Here is a 23,391-nt window from a genome sequence, read left to right on the forward strand (position 1 = left end):
TTAATTGCATGCAGAAAAGGCTATTGGCCCCACCTGTCAAACCTATTCAGAGTTCTGCTGCTGTTCCAGCCTGCATTTACATAAAGAGAAGGTGAAGTTAAACAAAAACCTCCTGTCCTGGTGCATGCTATAAAATAAATCCAGACAACGTCCAATTTCCATGCCTGGAAAAAAACCCCACACTGACCACTTAGTGTCCTCTCCTTGTGAGCCACGGGTCGGAGGACAAGACACAAGGTGCAGATGGTGCAGCGTGGCTGGGCAGGCAGTGGCAGGGCTGACCAGCTTGACATCAATGAGTCAGGGCAATTCCAAGCACAAACACAGTCTGTGGAGACTGGAGGGAGCAGCCCTGAAGAGGACTTGGGGTGACGAGAAGCTCCCCATGACCCGCATTCAGAATGTGCTTGAGCCCAGAACCCCCCCGTGTGCTGGGCTGCACCCCCAGAGCGTGAGCAGCAGCTCTGGGACGGGATTCTCCCCCTCTTCTGCACTCTGGGGAGACCCCCCCCTGCAGTCCTGATCCAGCTCTGGGGCAGCAGCACAAGAGGGACCATTCACGTGGTGCATCTGGAGAGCTGGTGTTAAATATTGGGGTTGGGCTGCATCACTAACCATTTCCATTCTTGCTTCTCAGATTCAACTGACACTAATAAACCCATGTCCTTCGTTAAATCAACTCGAAAGTGATTATTAAAAGCAACCACCAAGAAGCCGGAATCCAGTCCAGTGAGGAGGAGGCGTGCATGAGAGCTCGTGTATAGCATTTGGACAATGCTGATGCTTGGATCACGACTGGTTTTGTTGCAGAGAGCGCAATCTATCAACATGTCATTTGAGGCTTTTTTTATTTGTCTTGGGCCAGGGCTGCCCTGGTTTTTAAACAGAGACTCTGTCACTCAGCAGCTTGGCCGAAGTTTTGTTCTTCTGTTATTTCACATGAGCCTCAATTAAACAAACGTTTAATTTATGGGCTAGCAGTTAAGGAATTTCTCTTGTTTGGTAATGAAGTTGGGAAGCCTGGAGTTACAGTGTTGAGAAACAAAGTGCTGTCATATTTAGCTCCCCAGTAATCGTTCCTTCACCATGGATTAAGATGATTGCTGGCTGTCAAGATCTCCAGCAAGGAACCAGATTGTGGTGGAATAAATGTGCTCCTCTCTGCAGTGATAATCATCTTGGCACAAGGCATTGCTTGACTACAGTTGTGCACAGTCGGCTCTGACACAGCACCATGGGAATCCAGAGCCCACCCAGTGCAGTTGCTCTGGATTCACACTGGTGTAACCCAGAGTGGCCTAGCTGCTTTACAAAAGGCTTCTACATGTCAAGGCCAAAAGCTCTGTGGCATGATGAGGCTGCTAAAAGCACCCTTATTAAGGACTAATGAAGAGAGCATCCTTGGTGTTGCTGCTGCAGGGGAGTTGGAGGAAGAGCTTAGGATGTACAGTGGAATGGTTCCTTTCTTTAATACTTGATGTCTTAATAACTGTCTTGGTACATTACTGCCAAATACAACGTGACCGCCCTAATCAACTGCTCCCGTTTTAAGTGGTATCAGCAGTGTTAATTAACTAAAGTTTTCAGAAGTCAGGGCAGTTGAAAGCTGATGTGCTTTCATTTGGTGGGCTGCTAAGCTGGTTTTCATTGATTTGTGCTCGTGCATTAATCAGCCATCTGAGCACTCAGTTGTTCCATTTGCCTCTGTGCTTTCTTTGCTTGTAAATGATATCTTTGAAGTTTACCAAAAGAATGAGTCACGTTGTAGCTTCCTAAGAAATTTCCCCCTCTGTAGTCATCCATTTTTCATGCTGCTGAAATCATAATCTGTATAATGAACGCAGGGAAAACACTGCTGTATGAAGCCATGTCTCTGCAGCTGAACTTTGGAGGTACATATCCTATTCTTTCCATGGCTGGCTGCTCTAATAAGAGAATGTTTAAAATCTCTTTCAGACTTTTAGAGCCAGGCTAAAACATTAACATCCATCCCTGTTCAGCACTCCCTGACTTGTCTGAGCTTGTGCACAATCAACCTGTTTCCATGCTGGATCTGAGCTACAGTGCGTGGCTCTAATACCCTTCGCTTGGGCAGTTTAATAGAGGAAATGCCTCATAAATTTACTAGCAAGAAAGTAATTGCTTCCAAAACATGCACAGTTTTTAATTAGCTTGGGTCTGTTTCTTTTGTAGCCCTGTTTGTGCACTGTTGACCTTGCTCTAATTTTAAGTGTTTGCAAAGGATCTGTCTTTTATTGCTGGACATGATATATGCAACTTCAGTGCACATTATATTTTGGGAGTGCATCATTAGCTGGGACCAGGTCCCATAAACATTGCCTGGATGAAAATGCCTTTTAAAAGAAGTGTTCAACGCAGAGGAAGACCATAATCATAGATAATCACTTGTATAACAAACCCTCTTAATGTTTCCTGTGGATGTTTGTGATTCCTTCAGCTCTCAGTGTTTCACAGGCTCTTTGTGGAGTGGTGGGATTATAGAAATTCCTCAGTTATTCCAGTGGCCTTTGACCAAAACAATCCAAGCTACTTTCTAATGTCATCAAGTCAATTCTACTCAGCAGTAAACAATAAGAGTTTCTCTAGAGCACCATCCTCAGCCTGGATTTCCACCCTCCCTCTGTGTGTGCAGGAGGTGCAGGCAGAGATGGACTTTCTTCCAAGCAGTTCTCAGTATTTATTGAGTTAATTTAAGCAAAAGATAGTAAGACTAAGGTGAGCTGGAGGGAGTTTTTCCAAGTGCCTTTTTGGGTGTTTGCTCATGTACTCAGCCCTGAAAAGTAATCTGTGTGTTTGCTGACTGTGTTTGCACTGTCTTTACTGTGCCGGTGTTATTTTTGTATCTAGCTCATGGCCCTCAATAGCCAGGGGGGATTTCAGGCAGTTTGGACAAGTGCCCTCAGTCTCTATTTATTTACTCATTTATATGTTTTAAAAAGGGTCTGGAGTGCTGAACTCCAGGCAGTTGCTGTAGCTGTCATCATCTTAGGTGAGGTCTGGAGCAGGGAGCAGACAGGAGCACAGTCAGTATCCTCCTTCAAATGCTGCCACCCCCCAGCAGGCCCTTGGTGAGCAGCCTGCAGACCCTAACATGAACAAAGCTGCTGATGCCAAGCCAGAGAATTAAAGACTAATGTTGGAAACTTTGCCCCATCCCTGGCAGTGCTTGGGGATCCAACCTGGCCTTGAGCACTGCCAGGGATGGGGCAGCCACAGCTTCTCTGGGCACCCTGTGTCAGTGCCTCAGCACTCTCGTAGTGAAGAAGCACCACAGTGATTTGTTGCATTGGTTGTTCATGAGACTTTCTTCCAGGCATCTCACATTTTAAAACCAAGTAACCTTCTTGAAGGTCCTTTGGTAGCTCTAGAGCATGAGCATTTGAATGCATTCAAAGCTACTTTTGCAGGATAAAGACTCTGACCAGTGTTTTACTGCTGGGGAAGACTGGGCACAGTTTGATGATGTGTCACTGAGGGAGAGACCAATTTTTGATGCCATCTCCAAATTTGTACCTTTCCATAAGATACAGAGGAAACGAGAGACAAACCAGCTTGTTCTCAGGGTTTGCTGGGCTGATGTGTCTGCACTGCCCTGAGCTTGTGGAGGGTCAAGCTGACAATGATGGTTTCCATGTTTCTTCTCAGGGTGTGACTTACTGCGGTCCCCTGGCACAAGGAGGTGGTGCACTTTGTCCAGCAGCTCACTGACCTTATCCCTGTGAAACTGCCTGCAAGCATGAGCACTCAAACTGTCTCCTCAGCTGTCACAAGGAGGTGAGGCTGTGCCAGGGTGTGATACAGGCACTGTGCATCTCCTTGGAAATGCTGCACAATTGCCTTGTTTCAATGCATTTATCTCTAGAGTTAGCTGGGTACTTCTTCTGGCAGGGGGGAAACATAGTGTGTATATTTCAGAGAGAGCTAAAGATGTATCTGGTCATAACAACTCAGTGCTACCACAGCAATTCAGGTTTGGAGGAAGGTGATCTAGTTCAAAAGGAAAGCATCCTCTGTAACATCCACATGTCAGTGTCTTCTGTCCAGTTTATTTCTCCAAAGGAAGTTCTGTTTCAAACTTGGATTCCTTCATAAATGTCATCAACAAAACTTGAAATACAAGTGAAATGGCAAAAAAACCCCAACTTAATTGTAAAGGATACAGGGTATGAAAAAATAGCAAGTACAATTTTGCTCTCAGAGCTTCAGAAAAGCTCAATAAAAAGATAATAAAAATGTGAGATAAAGAGCCAGCTTGGCAACTGGTGGAGCAGCTATTTCCTATGCTAATTGTGATGATTTGGCTTCTTGCATATTCCTCACTCGTGTTTGCTGAAGTCATGAGCGCTGTCACATCCCTCACTGATCTGCTGTCTGCAATGTAAGAAAGACTTAGAACTACTGGAGCAAGTCCAGAGGTGTCCATGAGGATGATCAGAGGGCTGCAGCAGCTCTGCCCTGGAGGCAGGCTGTGAGAGTTGGGCTTCAGCCTGGAGAAGAGAACTGCGTGGAAACATCAGAGCAGCCTTCCCGTATCTGAAAGGGGGCCTATAAGGATGCCAGAAAGGGACTCTTGCCCAGGGACTGTAGTGATAGGATAAGTGATGATGGATTCAAACTTAGGGAAAATTCAGATTAGATATAAGGAAGAAGTTCTTCCCTGTGAGGGTGCTGAGGCGCTGGCACAGGGTGCCAAGAGAAGCTGTGGCTGCCCCATCCCTGGCAGTGCTCAAGGCCAGGTTGGACACGGGCTTGGAGCAGCTGCTCCAGTGGAAGGTATCCCTGCCCATGGCAGGGGTTGGAACTGGATGAGTTTAAGGTCTCTTCCACCCCAAACTATTCTGTGATTCTATGAACTGGGGTCTGGCTCTAGTGTGTGGTGTTCTTTGCATTCCCATGTGAGGCAATTCCCAGCGTGCACTGAGAATAACTCCTTAAAATTATCTCTTACAAAATATCCGAAACATTTTAAATCTGTGTTTAGAAATCATCAGAATCTCATTGCTGCAAACTTCTGCATGGTTACAAAGCTGTTGCCATTTGCAGTTTTATGGGAACAGCTGTAAAGGAGCCAAGAAAACAGGGAAACCTGGATACCTGGACCTGTTTTAACTCACCTCAAAGTTGCTTTGCTTGCAGTCTTAGTCTTGGTTGTTGCCACAGGCAACTGCACCTGACAAAGCCTTGAATGCAAATACTCTTTTCCTGGTTAAAGGTGAAGGAAACACATTGTCACCAAACTTACTGATGCATCATTTAAGTAACCCCATTAGTAACAAGAATAGATTGATACCGGCCCAGGAGGAATCCAACAGCTGCTTTGCTTTCCAAAGCCATTAGGAGAGGGCGTCTTTCGGAAACAATCTATGCTCGGTACTAAAATAACTAATAAAAAGAAATTTATTTCTGTTGCCTTTAATTTTGAATTTCAGGCTCCAGTGGAGAATAAAATTTGTCAGTGTATATTATTTGCAGAAAATGTGTGCTCTGGGAGCAATCAAACCCTCGTGAGTAATTGCAAAATCAAAGGTGTCTTTAAAAAGTTAAGGAGTTGCAGGAAGATGGTAATAAAAATCATTAGGAAATGTGATTTAATTCACTGTGTTCTTCGAGGTCTGAATTTTGAGGCTTTCAAACAATGCTCAGATGAATAATTTCAAACTCTAGTATTGAAATGCCAGCCTGTAGGAAAGAGTCTGGGAATGCCAGGAAAATAATGCCTCTTGCTTGCACCCTCTGCTCCTCAGTGTAAGGGGAATCATTGATTGGCACCTGCTTACCTGGTGAATAATAGTTTAGATCTGAAGCTCTGGAGTCTCTTAAGGCCAGGGGTTTATACAGAAAAAGTGCTTTTAGGTAGAGGAAACTGCAGTTTTTAGGTGTTTTGTTACTTTCTTTTCTCAGGAAATCAAGAAAGAAGTTAGCGATAGGAGCTGTTGTGGTTTTGGGTACTTCAGTATCTTAAAAAGGTATCAATATGCTTCCAAGTGTCTTCCCACACACCCTTCCCCTTTGTTTATGCTTCCCTACTGGCCAGAAGTGGGTTCTTGGTGTCTGAGTGTCCTATTGCAGCTAGAGGTGAGGTACTTGTAAAGACCCTCAGGACTTGGTGGGTCTTGGGAAGTAAGATGTGTCCCACTTAACCTTGGATCCGGCACTCCTGCACTGTCCTAGGAGAGCACAAAAACTCTCATACACTGAAGCCTTACAGGAACACATTTGTTTTCCAGTTACCCTTCACAAACCTTAGAGCAGCTTCCAGTGCCTAAACAGGCTACAAGAAAGCTGGAGAGGGGCTTTGGACAGGGGCCTGTAGGGACAGGACAAGGGGAATGTCTTTAACCTGCCAGAGGGGAGATTGAGATGAGCTCTTAGGCAAGAGGTTGGAACTGGATGGGCTGTAAAGTCCCTTCCAACTCAAACCACTCTGATTCTGTTATATCCACTTTTTGGGGGGCAGCTGGATGTCAGCCTCTGTAAGCCTGAAGGATAAGTGATGTCAGCCACTTGTGAGTTTAGCCCTCCCTTGGCTTGGTCTGGGCTCCCATGGGTGGGAAAGTTCCTCTTCTGTGCCTTTTCTGCCTGCTCCTCCCAGTTTTCACTTCCCCCTGTGTGCTGGTTCCCAGTCTCTCCTTGAGGTGAGTCTTGGCTCTGTCTTGGTTATCTTCCTTTAAAAGTAGTGCTGAGTTCTTGAGAAATCATACTTGCTTTGTAGCAAATCCTATAAACTCAGTGGTACAACAAAATCTAATTTATTACAGTGCTTCTGAACTAATTGGCTGAGATATTGACACAGCAGCAGCTTTATAATATAACAGTTAATTCAAGTAACCTTTTCTCTGGAGACACCTTTGGTGGCAGCTTTACCTGGGCTCTAACAATAGGTGTATCTTCAAGACAACCATAACAAGTGGCTGACAAGGAGGAATGTGCTGCAGCTGCCTTGCAGCAAAGGTTTGTTTTGAATAGAGTTTTGGTCTTGATAACTTCCAGAATAACACCTCCCCCCCCCCTCTGCTTTGTTGATTTGCTTTATGTGTGTGTTGAAGCAGTTGCCTGCCAATTATCTCCTATTATGTTCACTTAAATATCTACCTTGCTTTGCAAGTGGGTTGGTTTCCTGCCACATTCTCCCTGTTGCTCTCCAGCTGTGAGTTTCTACTAGAATCTCAGAATTACAGTGTTTTGGGTTGGAAGGGACCTAAAAGCTCCTCCAGTTCCAACTCTTTGTCCTATCCCTACAGGCCCTTGTCCCAGGCCCCTCTCCAGCTTTCCTGCAGCCCCTTTAGGCACTGGAGCTGCTCTCAGGTCTCCCCTTCAGGAGCCTTCTCTTGTCCAGGCTGCCCCAGCCCAGCTCTCTCAGCCTGGCTCCAGAGCAGAGCTGCTCCAGTTCTCTCAGCATCTCCATGGCCTCTGGTCTTGCTCCAACAGCTCCATTTCCCTCTTGTGTTGGGGGCCCCAGAGCTGAATTTGTATCCTGCAGAGTGCAATTTGTACCATACCATGTGCTGCTGCTGAGACTGGTCCTTAGTAAGTCTGTTGGTACAAGAGAGCATCCTTGCCTCCTCCCTGTGCTGCTGGTATTGATGCTGTGTCAATTATCCATGCACAGCACAAGCGATAGTCCTGAAATCCTGTTGTTTTTTGCTTTCTTTGCAGGTCACACTTAACAGTGTGAAATGTGTGGCTGGTGAGCTCAGAAAATTGGTGGCCATCGTCCTTTTTTTCCCTTAATAAATGGGTTCATGTGATTGCCAGTAGCAGACCTAAACCTGTACCCTGAATCCAGATGTTCGCTTTTGGAGCAGATACAATCCCTTTTCTTACCAGATGGGTTATTTCCCAGGTAGATGTGGTCTGGGTTAACATGGCAGGGTGAGCCTGGCATCCACAAAACCACCCAAGGCAGATGCTTTTAGGAAGGTCCCCATAATCATTTCATTTCCCATAACCCAAATGCAATGCTGTGGTACACAGGGTACCTCCAAGGCAGGTGCCATGGGTAGCTTGAACTAGAATGAGCTAGGTGGAGTTCGTAACCTGGTCAGAGATGCTCATTACGCTCCATCAACCGGGAAGTCTTTCCAGCAAAGAGGGAATCAGCCTTTTCCTTCCCACTGGGTTTTCCAGACCCACTCGTATCTGTACCATGGGGGATTGGATGGAACATGATGGCTTCGTGTGCATCCTGGCTGCACTTACAGAAGGCTTGAGAGGTTGGGTGAAAGGCATTGAAGTTGTTCCATGCTGAGCATTTCATCTATATTTAGGGAGGAAAAGGAAGCACTTAACTACCAGCTGCAGATCGACTGACAAGGGTTATATTAGAGGAAAATAGTCCATCACATTTTATTTCCTTCCTGCCTTACAAGTCATTTGGAGAGTGCAAGCTGTCCTTGCGATCCAGCATCCCAGATCCAGGATGTGGATTACATTCTCTGCCTGTTCACCCCTCAGTAACCCTGCACCTATGACAGCATCACAATATAAGGGGGAAAACAAACCTAGGCTGCTACTTTGTGGCAGAAGATCACTGCATAGGTGCAAGATCCCTGTGTCTGCAGGAGGCAGAGGGGATGGGGCTGCTCCCCAGCTTGAGGTCAGGGTGTCTCAGTAGCCAAAGAACAGCCTTGGTACAAGCATGGGTATGAAATGTTAAGTTTCCTGAAGGTTTTCTTTCCTTCTGTTGTCTCTTTCCAAACAGGAGGGTGGCTCTGCTGTGCTTGATCTCTCAGTTATTAAAAGAAGATCACTGTTGTGCTAAAGTAATCCAGTTTTCATCCATTGGAATTAAAACTGTCTGGATGTAGCCCTGCCTTAATTGGCAGAGGAGATGTTCTCCTCTGCAGCGGGTAGGGATTTAACAGAAAGGAGTCTGCAATAATGAATCATTTCTTTAGAATAACTCGCACGAGATTAGATTTAATAAATAGAAGGTAATGAGTTCCAGAGGAACAGTCCCACAGGTGAAGGGCTATGCAGCTCTGGTGAGGGTCAGATCAGCCTTGGTTTGGTGTCTCCTTTTTGTTTCACTTGGAAAACACAATGGCAAATCCCATTTCCAGGTGTTCTAGTTGCCAGCTTTGGATGGAGGTTCATCTCCTTTAACAGGTCTAATTGCTAATGAGCACTTAAGTCACTGAATGTATGACTACAAGGCTACTTTTTTTTCCCATCTAAAACTGATGGAAACTGTTGGTACATGATGGAAGCTGTTAGTGCATTGGTACTGCTCAGGGACAGCATTTGCAGAGTCATGGAGGGGTTCCAAGCTCAGGTATTCAAATGGCTCAGTGTAACTGTGCAGGTTTTCATTTAGCCCTGAGGACGTGGGATGTAGCGACTCTTGCCTCATGCGCCTGGTGTCCTGTTAGGTTGCTTATATCTTCTATTGCAAGTATTTGTAACTTAATCACCAGCTTAATCCTGATTTCTTCCTCCTGAAGCCTAAGGTTACAAATTATAATTAAAAAGAAAAGCTTTTTAGCTTTTTAACAAGTATTATGACCCTATTAAGTTTAATTTATCTACAATATTTTGTGTTCTTTTCCTGAGCGGCTCCAGTTCAAGTCACTTCCACTGCTGAACAAAGGGAGCCTTAAATAACTGAGCCTTAATTTGGTGAAAAACCATATGTAATAATTCAATGAATTATTGGTTTGACTTCATACTGGTAGGTGGCAAAATCAGAGCAGTTGTATAATGTTAGTGCTTTGCACTCCCATTATATATGGTCTGTTTAATAATACCCCATGTGAAAACGTAAAAGCTGTTTTGTTTATTGCAATAATCGGCTGTCTTCAAATTTACATTAGGGAGCTTAGGACTGGAGCCATCAAGATCATTTTTTCAGCTGTCTTTTTGATGTTGTGCCCAGAGAAGTGGCGGATGGTGGAGATCAGCAATAGAAAACCAGTAGCTGACACCTGATGCATTGCACACCTGGAGTGGTAACCAGCACCTGAGTGACACCTCTGACATGGCATTATGCTCTGCTCTGACACGTCCTGTTTCAGGTACCTGAGGTCTCCAACGCTTCTAAGCCAACTGACCTTGGAGCACCTCTGCTATTAGGAAAGGCTGAGACCGCTGCACTGTTCAGACAGGTCACGAGACTTTGTCTGCCCATTACAGGGAATCCAGATGTGTTTATTACCCCACCAAAGGTGTGGATGTGGCTCACAGAGCCACATCTCTGCCAGCTTGGTGCTATATTGGTCTGTAATGGTCCTTCACAACCCCTGTGCTGCAGCAGACCTGGGTCTGTAAGAGGAAATAAAACAGATTGATAATAATCTTCTAAAAATTATTATTTAAATTATTAAATAATTTATTATAATTTATTATTAGTTTTTATCTACATTATATAGAATTCCTATCTTATAATGGGATGCTTACATATTATTTGCATTATCCTTTATTATAGTATTGAATTATTCATTTTAACATAAATTGTATTAAAGTAATTAATCATAGCAGGGTGCTAACTCCTGCCCTGCTGTGTGGCCGGTTGTGGCTGCAGTGTAAAAAGTAGCCAAGCTGGATTAACTTTTGTATTCATACATTCACATATGTCCTTGCACATTGGTGCATTTTGATGCTGCTGAATTGTTCCAGCTGCTGCCAGGGGTTGCAAGGAGAGGACCATTTCTACTACAGGTGTTTTTCAAAGCATCATCATAGACTGGTTTGAATTGGAAGGGACCTTAAAGCTCGTCCAGTTCTAACCCCCTGGCATGGAGAGGGACACCTTCCACTAAACGTGGAATTGAAAGTAAGTAACTGACGTGTGCACAAAGCCAGTCTCCAGCTCCCAGGATGGTGCTTTTCCTTAACAGCAAAAGAATACATTTAAGCTCAGTAAAAGAAGTATTTCAAGGAAAGTCACTGAAAGATAGGCTGATGATATCCTGACTGCTCCTCCAAAGATAGGTTTTCTTCTCAGATGAGGATTTAAATGGAGTGCAGTAGTTTTGGGTTTGTTTTTAAATCACGCTGCATGTTTAAATGCTTATGTGGTGCAGAGACTGTGACCTTTGCAGGCTCTGAATGCATTACTTCCCTTAAAAAGGATTTGTGCACAAGATTATTTTAGGTTTGGGGTTTTTTTCCCCCACATATGCAGGAATAAGGCAGGATTTGTATTGTTGTAACCTGCTGTCACGTCTGTAGGGAGTGATGGGTGGTGGGACCATTGGGACTGGAGCTTGGGGACCAGACTGTGGGGACCCTGGTTGCACAAGCTCCAATGGGAAGGTGTGGGCTGGCTCCCACATCATCTCACTGCTCCAGCAAAACTTGTCTTTCCAGACCACACAGCCTGGCTTCAGAGCCAGCTGAAGGAGCTTTTGTCTGGTTCTTTTTATGCTGCTAGCTTAAAAACCACCTCAGAAGGTTTCAGCCATTTGTCTTCTCTCGATGTATTTATCACCTTAAAAGACTTAACCAGGTAGTGAAGAATTCAATAAAACCCCTCACTGCATTAGTTTGAAATAACACTGATGTTTAGCACTGGCTTGCCTCTTATATGGATGAAACTGTTTCGGGTCTTAAATCTTTTGTTATCTGTGGAATAATCAGAAGACTGTTAAAATGCAATCTGTAAATGTTGTGGGCAATTGAGGCTGTTCTCCCCCACCCCATGGTTGTCTGGTGTTTTTATTCCTCAGCAGAAGTAATTGCTCTCCATGACACACTTAAAGGATTGCTCCCATTTCTTCGTTGTTTATAGCTGTGCTATTCCAGCACTACAAATATTTAATATTATTTAATCTGCTTTTGTAATGAAACCCAGACAGCTTTTGCTGGGTTGCTGTGGTGGGAATGGTGTCATCGCCTTCATCTGCAGGCAGCATCCCCCAGCCTTGACAGCTGTGTTCAGGAGCTGCACATTCAGATGGAGTCAAAATGACAGAGCTTAAACCCTCCCTTTGGTGCCCTAGCCCAGGTGGCTTTTTTGTCCTTCTGTGATAGGTTTCTATTGGTTGGCCTCAGGGCTATCTAGGGTCCCATCTGATGTGGTAGGAGCACTGCATTAAGGCAATAAGCTCAATAGCTTATGTGCCAAGCAAATCTCCCATGTGTCATGAGTGTTAAAGGCTTTGCTGGATGCTATGGGTTGGGGGGGGTTGTTGTCCTTAGTTTGTGTGAGAATCTGTTGGGTGTTAATGAATCAGGTTTGGGGAGAGCAGGGACTCTTACACATGGTGTGAACTTGTTACCTGGCACCTCCTCACACACTGGGAGGGAAGTTCAGGTCTCCTGAGCCTGGATCTTGTTTGGGACCTCCTGCCTTACGGGTGATGCGTTGCCTCTTCTGCTGTTGCTTTACTTGTGGCTGCATATACAGGGTAGGACATATCTCCTTGGTGACCCATAGCCTCCACCTGCACATATGAAGGATGGCTTTCCAGTGAGACTTGCTCCTGCTGTTCTGACCTGTGCTTTCACATCTCCTTGCGGAGCACAGCTCCTGCTGGAATGACACAGGCAGTGATAGATCAGCATTAACAATGTTTGATTGCAAAATTCTGCAGGTGTCAGCAGTTTTTCCAACCAAAAAAGCTTTTAGCTCTTGGGCAGGAAGTCAGGTGCCATTTTAAGTGCAGAGCCATCAGGATTTAAAACATAAACCCAAACAGGGAGTCCGTCTCTTTTCCTCTTTTTAACTTTTCTTTTTCAGGATGAAATACATAAGAAGCTCTTAGGATAAATCCTAATTGAGGATTCAGTCAAGGCTGTTGCTAAATGAACAGAGCAGGACTGCTACACAAATGCAGCTTCAGTTCATCAAAATAAGCAGCTCTTAAAATTCTCATGTGGAAAGAGGATTCACATGATTAAACCTCTTCATCACCTCCCCGTTCCCAAAACCAGCCCTATTGCCCCTTTCAGGAATCAACCAAATCCTTCCCAGTCCCCACAGCACACAGCTCTGGTGTTGCCCCTGTGTTATTTTTCCCTGGAGTTAGGGAATCCCAAACTGATTTGGGTTGGAAGGAACATCAAAGCTCATCCAGTTCCAGCTGCCTGCCATGGGCAGGGACACCTTCCACTAGAGCAGCACCAAGCCCTGTCTACCCTGGCCTTGAGCACTGCCAGGGATGGGGCAGGGAGCAGGCTTCAGCTGACCTTGGAAGAGTCCCTTTGTTAAGATGTACCTGGACATCATCTCAAAGTTACACACTTTCTTCAGGGCCCAAACCAGGGTCTTTCAGGTGTGTCACCTGCAAATGCAGACAGACTTGAGAAGCCTTTGGGATGCTCTGTGGAAGGGTTCCTCCTCCAAAGCAGGGCTATAATGGTGGTAGGTAGTGGGGGGACTTCGAAGGATCCAGTAAAGCACCCAGCAGTCAACTAACAGTCAACAGTACTAAATGAGAAAGCTCTAACAGCCACCCTGTATCTGTGTGTGTTTTCAAACCCTGTGGATAAATGTGGCTGAGAAACAGTGAGTTCTGGGTGTTTGTCTACCTGCATTTATGGGGTTTTTCCCTCTCAAAGCAGTTACCCTGCAATAGCTTCTGGATGGCTTTACCCTGGACATTGTGGTCACTAGAAAATTGAAACTTACTACATCTGGGAAAACAGTTTAATATGCACCCAGCTTATCATAGCACACATGTGGTGGTTGGTGTTTCTCATTGCTCTCTGGCTCAGCAACGTGCTGCTTTTCCTTCCAGTTCGAGATCAATGGCAAGTGGAGCACCTAGATCAACTCTGACCACTTCCAGGAGCTGGTGAGTGCAGGAGCAGAGCTGCAGCTCCCAGACTTTCACAGTGGCCAATGGTACAGCCAGGATTCCTTGCTGGGCACTCTTTGGGTCCAGAGAGAGGGGATTCAATGCCTTGGATGTGAGATACCAGCGGAAGACCAAAGCGAGGGATATCTGGGTGCCGAGGATGGGGCTCACTGAACTCTGGGCTGCTGAGGTTTGGTCTCCGTTTCTAGGCTAACACTGATTCTGAATCTATTTACCTAGACTTCTTTGATGTTTGATATGGAGAAGGAGAGTAAAGCTTTTATTTGATCTTTTTGCCCTGTTTTTAGGGCTCCTTGGATGAAAATACTTATATTGCTTTCTTATCTCAAGATACATCACAAATGGTGTATGCTGGCAGTTTATCCTAACTGGCAGCGCAATGAGGGAGGCAGTGGCTGTGGTCTCCACAGCAGAGAGGATGAGGAGGGGGAACGTTCATTTGACTTCTGTGCCCTGATGCAAAGAGAGACTGGCTTGTGCTGGCACCATCTTGGCAGCAAAACATTCCACATCCATAAGGATAAGTGCCAAGGGGACTTCAACACCACAGCTTTCTTGGATCTGTGCTGGTAAGACTGCAGATGGATCTGGATCTAAAAGCCTGAGCCCTGCTGGAAATATCATTGTGCTGACAGTAACAGATTTATGTCTTTTAAAAACTGTTGCCAATTCCTATGAAAACCCCCATCCCATCCACTTGGGAATGCTGTAAGTAACAGCACCCCTATTAATGTTTTCTGCAGTTTCTGGTATCTCTCCAAACATCTTCCAGGTTCATGGGCTTGGCAATGAATGTTTTCCAAGTAGTTTTATCCCATTCCCCAGCAGCCCTAAGCAGTGAATATAACTCTTCAAAGCCCTGTTAGGCTCCGACTGTGTGTGTCCAGTGTCCTGCTGATGGTGAATGCTGTGGGGAGCCAGCAGGCTTGGCCATCAGTGGGTGGCTTCCTTCGCTCCACGCAGGCAGATGGACAGCATTGCTGCTGGTTTGGGTAATCTGATGTAAATAAACTGAATCCAGCTGCAGAAACAGATGCAGAGGTTGGGGGAAGAAACCGTGGTCATGCTCAGGTGTTTGTGTTTTCCTGTTGGGCTCCAGAAGCAGAGATCAGAGGTGTTCCCAGTGCTCCCACCTTAAAGATGAGGTCCATAAGCCTGCAGTTCCCAGTGGCACTGTAGGTGGTGAGTGTTCCTGAGACTGTGATTCTTCTTTTTTTAAAGCACCTGATTTCTTACTGTGTAAAAATTGTTTCTAAAGACAAAACAAAATAAAATTGTTTTCCTTTGAGCACTTTTGGTGTCGCTGCTGTACGAATCTGTGTAAGAGAGGATGCTAAAGGGATTTTAAGGTCAAAAGCACTGATTTTGCTGAATATCTGCTTTTTTTCTTAATAGCATGTGAGGTGGAAGGGGAAGGCATCTGTATGTCCATTGGACCCTTGGAAACCTTACAGCAGCCCTAAAGAAAACTGTGGTTTTTCTGGGCTGTGGCATTGGCACTATTCCTCCTCCCAAGACCCCACTGAGACACACAGATTGCTGCTTCTCAGTGCTTCTCCACAGGCCACTTGGTTCAGTCAAAATAACACATAGGTACTGTAAGAGGCCTTTGCCTGATCCTCCCTGTGTCCTCACATTGCCTCCATCCTTCATCCTGATCCTTGCTGTGTCCTCACATAACCTCCATCCTTCTCCTGTGTTCTCCCTGTGCTCACTCCATCCTTCTTCCTGATCCTCCCTGTGTCCACACAAACCAGAGTGTTTTGGAAGGGACCTTAAAACCCATCCAGTTCCAACCCCTGCCATGGGCAGGGACACCTTCCACTGGAGCAGCTGCTCCAAGCCCCTGTGTCCAACCTGGCCTTGAGCACTGCCAGGGATGGGGCAGCCACAGCTTCTCTGGGCACCCTGTGCCAGCGCCTCAGCACCCTCACAGGGAACAGCTTCTGCCTAAGAGCTCAGCTCAGTCTCCCCTCTGGCAGCTTGAAGCCATGGTCCAGTTTGCAGCCCTCCTTGGCATGCTGCATCTCTGTCCAGCCTTGCTGCCATTGTGTCCTGCCTCAGAGTGACTCATCTGGGATGGGTGCTGTGTTTTGGTTTTGGGTGAGGATAAATATATTTGTTTCTGAAAATCTTCAGCTGGAAAACGTCCCACAAACAGAGAATTGTCATCCATCAGCTTTGTCTTCATCTGGCCGAGCTCCTGAATCATTTATGAAGTCAGAGCCACTGTTGTGCCTCGAGGGGATAGGAAGGAGATAGCTGAATTAATGGAGGGAAGGGCGTCTTGTTCATTTTATCAGCTGAGAACTGAGCCAGGAGTTGGCAAAGGCTGTGGCCCCGCAGGAGGGGACCGGACCCATCAGTGAGAACATGAGCTGCTCTTGCAGCTCACTGTGATGAAGGGAGGCAATGAATTCAAGGTAAAGCTTTCAGAAGCCTTGGGTTTATGGAGCTAAGCGTTCCTGGAGGTGGGAGCTCATCAGTTCCTTCCCTTCCTCCTCTTTGTCTGTCTCTTCCCCTTGCCAGCCAAGTGTCACTGACTGGCTAGAGGTGCCAGGAGCTCCTAGGTCTTATTTCCAGCATTGATGAGACATAGATGGGCCAGGTTGGATGGGGATTGGAGCAATCTGGTCTAGTGGAAGGTGTCCCTGCCCATGGCAGAGGATTGGAACTGGATGAGCTGTAAGGTCCTTTCCAGTCCAAAGCAGTCTGTGGGTCTATGGAATTTCAGGCTTTTATCGGGTATGCTCAAAACCTTCCTGGTACAGCTGCTCAGCAAGCAGATAATGGTAAACTAGTGCTCTTTCCCCCATCTCCCACCCTGCCACTGCTTCTGTGTCCCATGACCCTCTCTTTGCTGTGTGGGAGCAGCTTGAAAGTTTACAGAAATATGTTCATTTGGGGTTTATTTTCAATAAAAGGCAAGATCTGTAGGAATACAGCCCAGAAACAGACCCACCAGCACTGTATTTCATTGAGACACACATACTTTGCTCATGCAAAGATGCCCCCAGTAATTCCACGTTTATTCCATCCCTTGAATCATGCTTATGAACAGATGACCCTGTGAATGATACAACGTGCTGTGGAAGCAGCAATGCACCTGGCAAAAGCCCCTGGAGGAGGAAAACCAGCAGCAGGTCATTTTATCCAGGTGGATCTAGTTTGCTGTAAGGACAGTGGGAAGGAGTGACTGGGGCAGGGCAGCTGGGAAGGTTATAAAATGCACTGGGGCTTCCTAAATGGAAGGAGTTTGGTTTTGAGCTTCAGAGGTAGAGCTGTGAGCATACAGGAGTTGATGTTGAAGGATGTTTCTGCTTGCGGATGGTGCTCAAGGTGAGTTTTGTGGCCTGGTGGGACCAGGGATGGGGATATGCTGCCAACTGGACAAACTGTGCTGGTGGGGTTAGTGGTGACCATGGTTTGAGGTTCCTTGGCCATACTCCTTGGGCACTCATGAGGTGAGGGTTGCTGGCAGCTCTGCTCTGCCAGACCAGGCTCTGTGATGGCAGATGAGGAAGGTGCACTCCTCATCTCATGGGCTAAACCCTCAGAGTGGGGTAGAGGTGGCAAGTGAGTGATGGATGGGAAACCTGCTGGGAGATGGATATGAGATGGTGCAGCAATTGCTCTTGTACTTCTCTGCATTAATTAAATTAACTAGCAAAACTAAAACAAGGACCCCTGGGATCCTTTTGAGATCTGCTCTGGCTGTTTGGGGGTGAAAAATAATCTCCATTGGGATCTTTGGCATGCACAAGGAAGAACTAAGAGCTCATCTCAGTCTCCCTTCTGGCAGGTTAAAGCCATTCCCTCTTGTCCTGTCCCTACAGGCCCTTGTCCAAAGTCCCTCCCCAGGATACTCGTAACCCTTTTAGCTAATGGAAGACTGAACAATTTGTAGGATCATAGAATGGTTTGGGTTGGAAAGGGCCTTAAAGCTCATCTACTTCCAGCCCCCTTGCAAGTGACTTTATTCTGGTCAGCCTGTCTCAGGTATGTCTTTTCTGCTAGTATTCTAATAACAAGTGCATCCAACTGATGATTGCTTGTAATTGTAACGCTGTGAAGCTTCTGTAAGAGCCCAGCTGAGCTCTGTGCAGTCAGCTGTGTCTTTCTGAAGCAGTCTTGAGTATTTTTACCATGTTTTCAAGTTATTTTTGTAGTTAGGCTCTTCAGAATGAGGAGGGGTTGGTGCCTTTTTTGTCCCTGTTGGCAGCCTTTCCTGGATGCCTGATCCAGCACTGTGACGTGCTGAGTTATCTTCAGAAGAGGCTTTGTCAGCACATACCAAGGTGACCATAGCAGAGAGCAAGAAGCTGTGGGGCAGGGTTTCTTATGGCAGCTGATGTGGGGGGTTAGGTTTGATATCCCTTTTGTTGCCAGGGGATGGGAAGTGTTTGCTTCCTAGGCCCCAGATAGACCAAGACCAGTGCTTTACCCCAGCTGCCTGTGCTCACCCCTGCGGCAGATACTCCTTGGGTTTGTGTTTCTCCTCCCTGTTTTCTCTTTCTTCCTCCCAGGATTAACCAGAGATCACAGGAAACATCCAGACCCTTTTGAAGAAAGCCTTGTAAAGCTCTGATCCCTTCAAAGACCCTGTTTGATGTTGCTGTGAAGGATGCTGTGCATGTTTCCCTTAAGGGGCTCGTTGAGGCCATGGGTGGGATGTTGGTGTTTGCAGCTGCTTCTGTCTCTGCCTCTGGAAGGGTCTTGGGTTACTTGGGACTGAGCCATCGCAGGACCATTAACACAAACCTGGCACCAAATAAAGCCATTTCTCAGGGGTTTTTCTCGCTATCTTAACAACTTTGAGTCTGAGATCCTAAGTTTTAACCAATGAATGGAGGATCAGTTCTGTAGGAACACTGGCAGCAGTCAGCTGCTCCACATATGGAAATGATTTCAAGCTCACATGACATATATGTGCTGAAATCAGATCAAACAGAAGCAGTGCTGAGAAAACGCAAAGATTAGTAGAAAAATCAGGAGAGCTCGAGACAGATTCAAGTATTCAATAATCTTTTATTTTAATGGTATTTAATATTTTCTGGACTGTTTCCAGATTTGCTTTGTTGCTGCTTTGATGACATCATGTGGGTTTTTTGCATGTTTCCTATCTTCCATCTAAAGTCTTCAAAGTGCTTTTTGCTTCCCCATGTGGCTGTGCTGGGTGGGCTTTGTGGTCCTTGTTCTCCATGTTTCCCTGTGCCTGGAGCCTCCTTGCTCCCACCACAGCCAGCCAAGCTTTGGGGGTGGTTTAGCTCCTTATCACATTGGATCTTAATAGGAGTCATCCTGAGTCCTTCCTGCATCCTCCTGCAGTGAAAGCAAATGTGCTCTGCTGCTTGTACCACATAAGCCACCAGAAGATGACCATTTTGTTTTTCCCAACCTCTCCAATGTCTCTTCCTGGGGGTTTGGTTTGTTTTGTTTGAGTTTTTTTTGGGGATTATCAGTATTTTCTGAAAGGTGTTTAAATTGTTATCAAAAAAATCAATCTTTCCCCAAGGTTTTCTATATTTAATCAGCAAATATCATCCAATTGCGTGGGGATCAAGTAATTATGTCTCTCTCAGCAAACCTACTTCTCTTTCTTTCCCCAAGGGGAGGCGAGGGCTTCCCTCAGGATTATGTGATTAAACAGAGGTTTAAAAGAGAGATCTTGCTTTGTTACTTAAAGAGCTTAGCTTGAAATCCTCTCAGAAGTGAGCTACACTTTACAAGAGTAAGGGAACTGTGAGCTGATCACCCACCTTGGGTCCCACTCAGTTGGGCACCTCATGTCTGCATGGGGAAGTGAGCTCCAGGGTGGGATCAGCCCCATCCAGGGTCTCGGAGCAATCCTGATGTCCTTCACTGTGGTTGGTCACCCCTACTTTTCTCCTGAGATGTGCTTTGAAATGGCTCAATGTGTCCCCTCTGTTTCAATGGGATGTCAAGCATTAGGGGGAGCCTGATGCTTTGAGATGAGCCCAAGTGTTCTTGATCCACTAAGACCATGGGAATTGCAGTTGCATCCAGAGGCATCTCACTGTGTCTCTCCTTACCCTGGTGAAAGTCCATCACACCCCTCTCTGTTTGGCATTAGGTTGCCCCACATCCAGATCTGACTTCACTGGTGGATTTCCCTGGTTCATTCCTGCTTCTGCTCCACATCACCCATGGCCCTGTGCCTGTGCTCCACATTACCCGTGGCACTGGAGTGCCAGTTTCCTGCTGGCTCTGCTTTGGCAGGTCAACAATCACACATTTTATCCTAAAGGAAGGTTGAAATCCATGTCACACTTGTGTGTATCTGCCCATATACACATTTATAGGCATATATTCAAGGCACAAGAGCTATAAGGTCTCTGTGCTACCAGTAAGCAGAAGGGCTGCTAGAGAGAAGGACCCACTGCATTAATTCATTCGGTACAGGCAAAAAGCATCTGTAAAGCTGTTACATCTCCTCAGCAATAGCTTGCCATGCTCTGCCTCTGGAATGTTATGTGCATCTATAGCCCAATAGAGAAGTGCTGCCCATGTGCTAGTCCCACACTCTTGGCAGGCATGAGCACTTAGAGAATAACACCCGGAGCAGTCATCAGGGCCAGTATCTGATGAAAAGAGATGGAGATAGCTCTGGCTTGCTCTTTGTCACCAGCTTAAGGCCAAATCCCCAGCTCTGAGCTCTCCTAAGGGTCCTGGGCATAGGTGGTAATTTCTGAAGGTTTTACCTTTGTAAGCAGTGTCAGGAACAAGAGGTGGGAGGTTTAAAGACTCCTGTAACTGATGGAAATCAGGGAGGCTTCATAAAAGGACTGGAAAGCCTTTTACAAGCTTTTGCTCCTGTGTTTGCATTTGCCTTTCATTTCATGTTACCCAAGACTGTAATTTCTGTTCAGAAGGCAGCACATTTGGGGGATTTGAGGGAGTTTTCTGCTGTATGGAGCTGTCAGCTGTAATGCAGCAAGTGGGGAGGATGTCACCAAAAGAGGACTTGGGTTTTCTGGCAAATGTGCACTGTGATTTTGAATGAGAACACAAGGAGAGGGACTGATCTACCCCAGAGCTGTGCCCGTGTGTTGTCTGGTTCCCTGATGAGAACTGGTAAACAATGGAGAAATGCAACAGGAATATCCCAGGTGGAAATATGAGCACCTGCTGTGATGGACACTGCTGTGGTGGCCTGAACCCCAGTTAAACATCCAGCTGGCAGCATCTGCAGTGGCTGTTCCCAAGGGTGCTGCTCAAACAGCAGTTACAGGGTTTAGATGTGAGCATCACCCTGCAGTGCAATGCTGGGGGCCTCAGTGTCCTCACCAGCACTGCTGTGAAGCCAGGACAGCATCCTCCCTGAGCACTGGTGCATACCCACAGCCCAGTGCAAGGTGCACCAGGTATGCAGCTCTCCTGATAATTTAGCTTTGTGTTTTACCATTCTTACTACCAATATGTTGCCCTGTCCCTTTCCACCAACCACTGTTAAAGCTGGTAGATGCTGCTGAGACATGTTATCCCTCTGGGTAAGCTGGGGCCAGGCTCTGGTCACTGAAACCGCATGGATATTCACCAAGGTTTGGTGAAGGGTGCATTGAGGCTGTTCTCTTTCTCTGTGCTCTTCAATGGGTGTAGTGTTCCCAGCAAGACTCCACTGCAGGCAGCTGTGGAGCTGGGGAAGTGTTTGAGTGCAAATCAGGGCAAGGCAGAAGGAGAAAAAGGAATTCAAGGAGATACACATCTCCCAGAAGCCTGTGTTAAAAGAAGACAGTAAGCTGGGATGAATGATGCATGAGATAAAAAGCCTAGGGACAACAGGGAGGGAAAGGGAAGAGTTGCGTAAATAGGGGAAATATATGAGCAAGACAAAAGGGAAGAGCCATGAAAGTGGGAATGTCATTTATCAGGACTTGTTTCATATTTGCAAGAAGAAATAAATCCACTAAACTGAAAACCTGATGGCAAAAGTTTCAAGTCTTGGAGGGTGGCTGGCATAGAGGGATCAGTGACCTGGGTCCAATGATGCTACTTGCAATTGTTTTGCTTATACCAGAGTGAGCAATGGACCCGACCAGCCCTGCCTGGGACTTGCCAGGTCCCCCCAGCCAGTCCAGCACAGACCTCCTTTAAGTGGGCTCCTTTGAGCTGTAAGGGAGAGGAAAACCAAAGGGAACAGAGCCCTCAGGCTCTTAAACTGCTAAATTGAAAACATTTAATCTCATCAGTAGTGATGATCTAAATAGATATACTTGTGTGTGTGTGCATGTGTGTATGTATGTATGGTACAGGAGTAGGGGTTCAGTGAAGGGCTCCCAGAGTCACTTTTCCTTAGAGACCGTGCCCAAGGAGGAAGCAGAAGGATGTCTGCAGGCATGGACACCAGCACAAGAGCTCTGCAAGGCAGAGCAGTGAGCCAGTGCCTTGTGAGCGAGAGGTGCATGTCTGAAAGTAAGATAGAAGCAGGGGCTGAGGGTGACTCTGTGCTGGTCCCCTGCAAGAGCAAAGGATACCACTCATGTGGCTCATGGATGGTCTTGCTCTGGAGCAATGGGCTGTGGAGGTATCCAGGCTAATAAAAAGCTGAGTTGGAGAGAAGGTGGGATAAGAGCTTGGACTGTAGCTGTGTTGATGGTGTCTTGGTGCAGGGAAGGAACAGACAGCCGAGGAGGAGGAGAGGCAGTGGCTGTCCTTCCACAGAGCACTGAGCTGATCTCCTTAGAGGCTTGTCTGGAGATGAGGCTGTAAATCTTCTGTGCACTGCAGGTAGAAGTAGTTACAGGATATTCATCACATCCTGTACCATGGTGCAGGAGCAGCTCTGTCATCATAAACCTCTGTTACTGTGCCTCCAGTTCATCAGATGCTTCATGCACTTTACACACTGCTATTCCTTGTCTCCAAGGGGTTACAGTGGCTCCTGTGGTGCTGTCTGCAATCATGGCTGGGGTTGGGGGGGTGCCTTCTCTGGCTCCCACCACCTGTGAGACATCAGGAGTGCATGGCTGAATCACACTGCCCTGGTTCACACAGGGGGCTGTGTCCCCAGAGTGCTACAGCTCAGGCAATGGGTGTAAGAAAGCATTGCTATGGCATTTTATACCCCTTGGACTGGATTAATGCAGCTGACCTTAACACTCTCTGATAGTCTAATGGCCATTGGTGTATTCTGCTGATGTTAAACCTTTAACACTAAAACCAGGCTTTTGGAGAAAGGTCTTTGCTGCCAATGACAGTGTGTGAGCTGGATAGAGAGAAAACAGCTGCAGTCTTGGAATGGGTTGGGTTGGAAGGGACCTTAAAGCTCACTCAGTTCCAATCCCCTGCCATGGTCAGGGACACCTTCCACTAGAGCAGCTGCTCCAAGCACCTGTGTCCAACCTGGCCTTGAATAACTGCGTCTGATTCCTTCCCCCTTCTTTATGACCCTGCTGAGCTTTCTCAACCCCCCCTCCAATACAGAAACTCCTTTTCCAGAGGTTGTTTCACAGCAGCCCCCTAATCTGGAAGATGGGCTCTGGTGCATGGCCTCTTGGATGCATGGATCTTGCTCCCTCCAGGGTCTTTACACCTAGGGCTGTGTTCTGGTGGTGGGTTGACTGCAGGGTGTGTTTGCTGAGCACTTGTC

At 46.5% G+C, this 23,391-nt stretch overlaps 1 long non-coding RNA gene across 1 annotated transcript; it reads left to right on the plus strand.

Annotated features, from left to right (window-relative positions):
* Nucleotides 1–638: 638 nt before the first annotated feature.
* Nucleotides 639–15,015, plus strand: LOC117436949 (uncharacterized). Its single transcript, XR_004550237.1, has 3 exons — nt 639–1,444; nt 3,667–3,795; nt 13,701–15,015. It is a non-coding gene; the product is annotated as an uncharacterized lncRNA (long non-coding RNA).
* The last annotated feature ends 8,376 nt before the right edge of the window (nt 15,016–23,391 follow it).

The sequence above is a fragment of the Melopsittacus undulatus genome, chromosome 13 (genome assembly GCF_012275295.1).
Source record: "Melopsittacus undulatus isolate bMelUnd1 chromosome 13, bMelUnd1.mat.Z, whole genome shotgun sequence".
Lineage (NCBI taxonomy): Eukaryota > Metazoa > Chordata > Aves > Psittaciformes > Psittaculidae > Melopsittacus > Melopsittacus undulatus.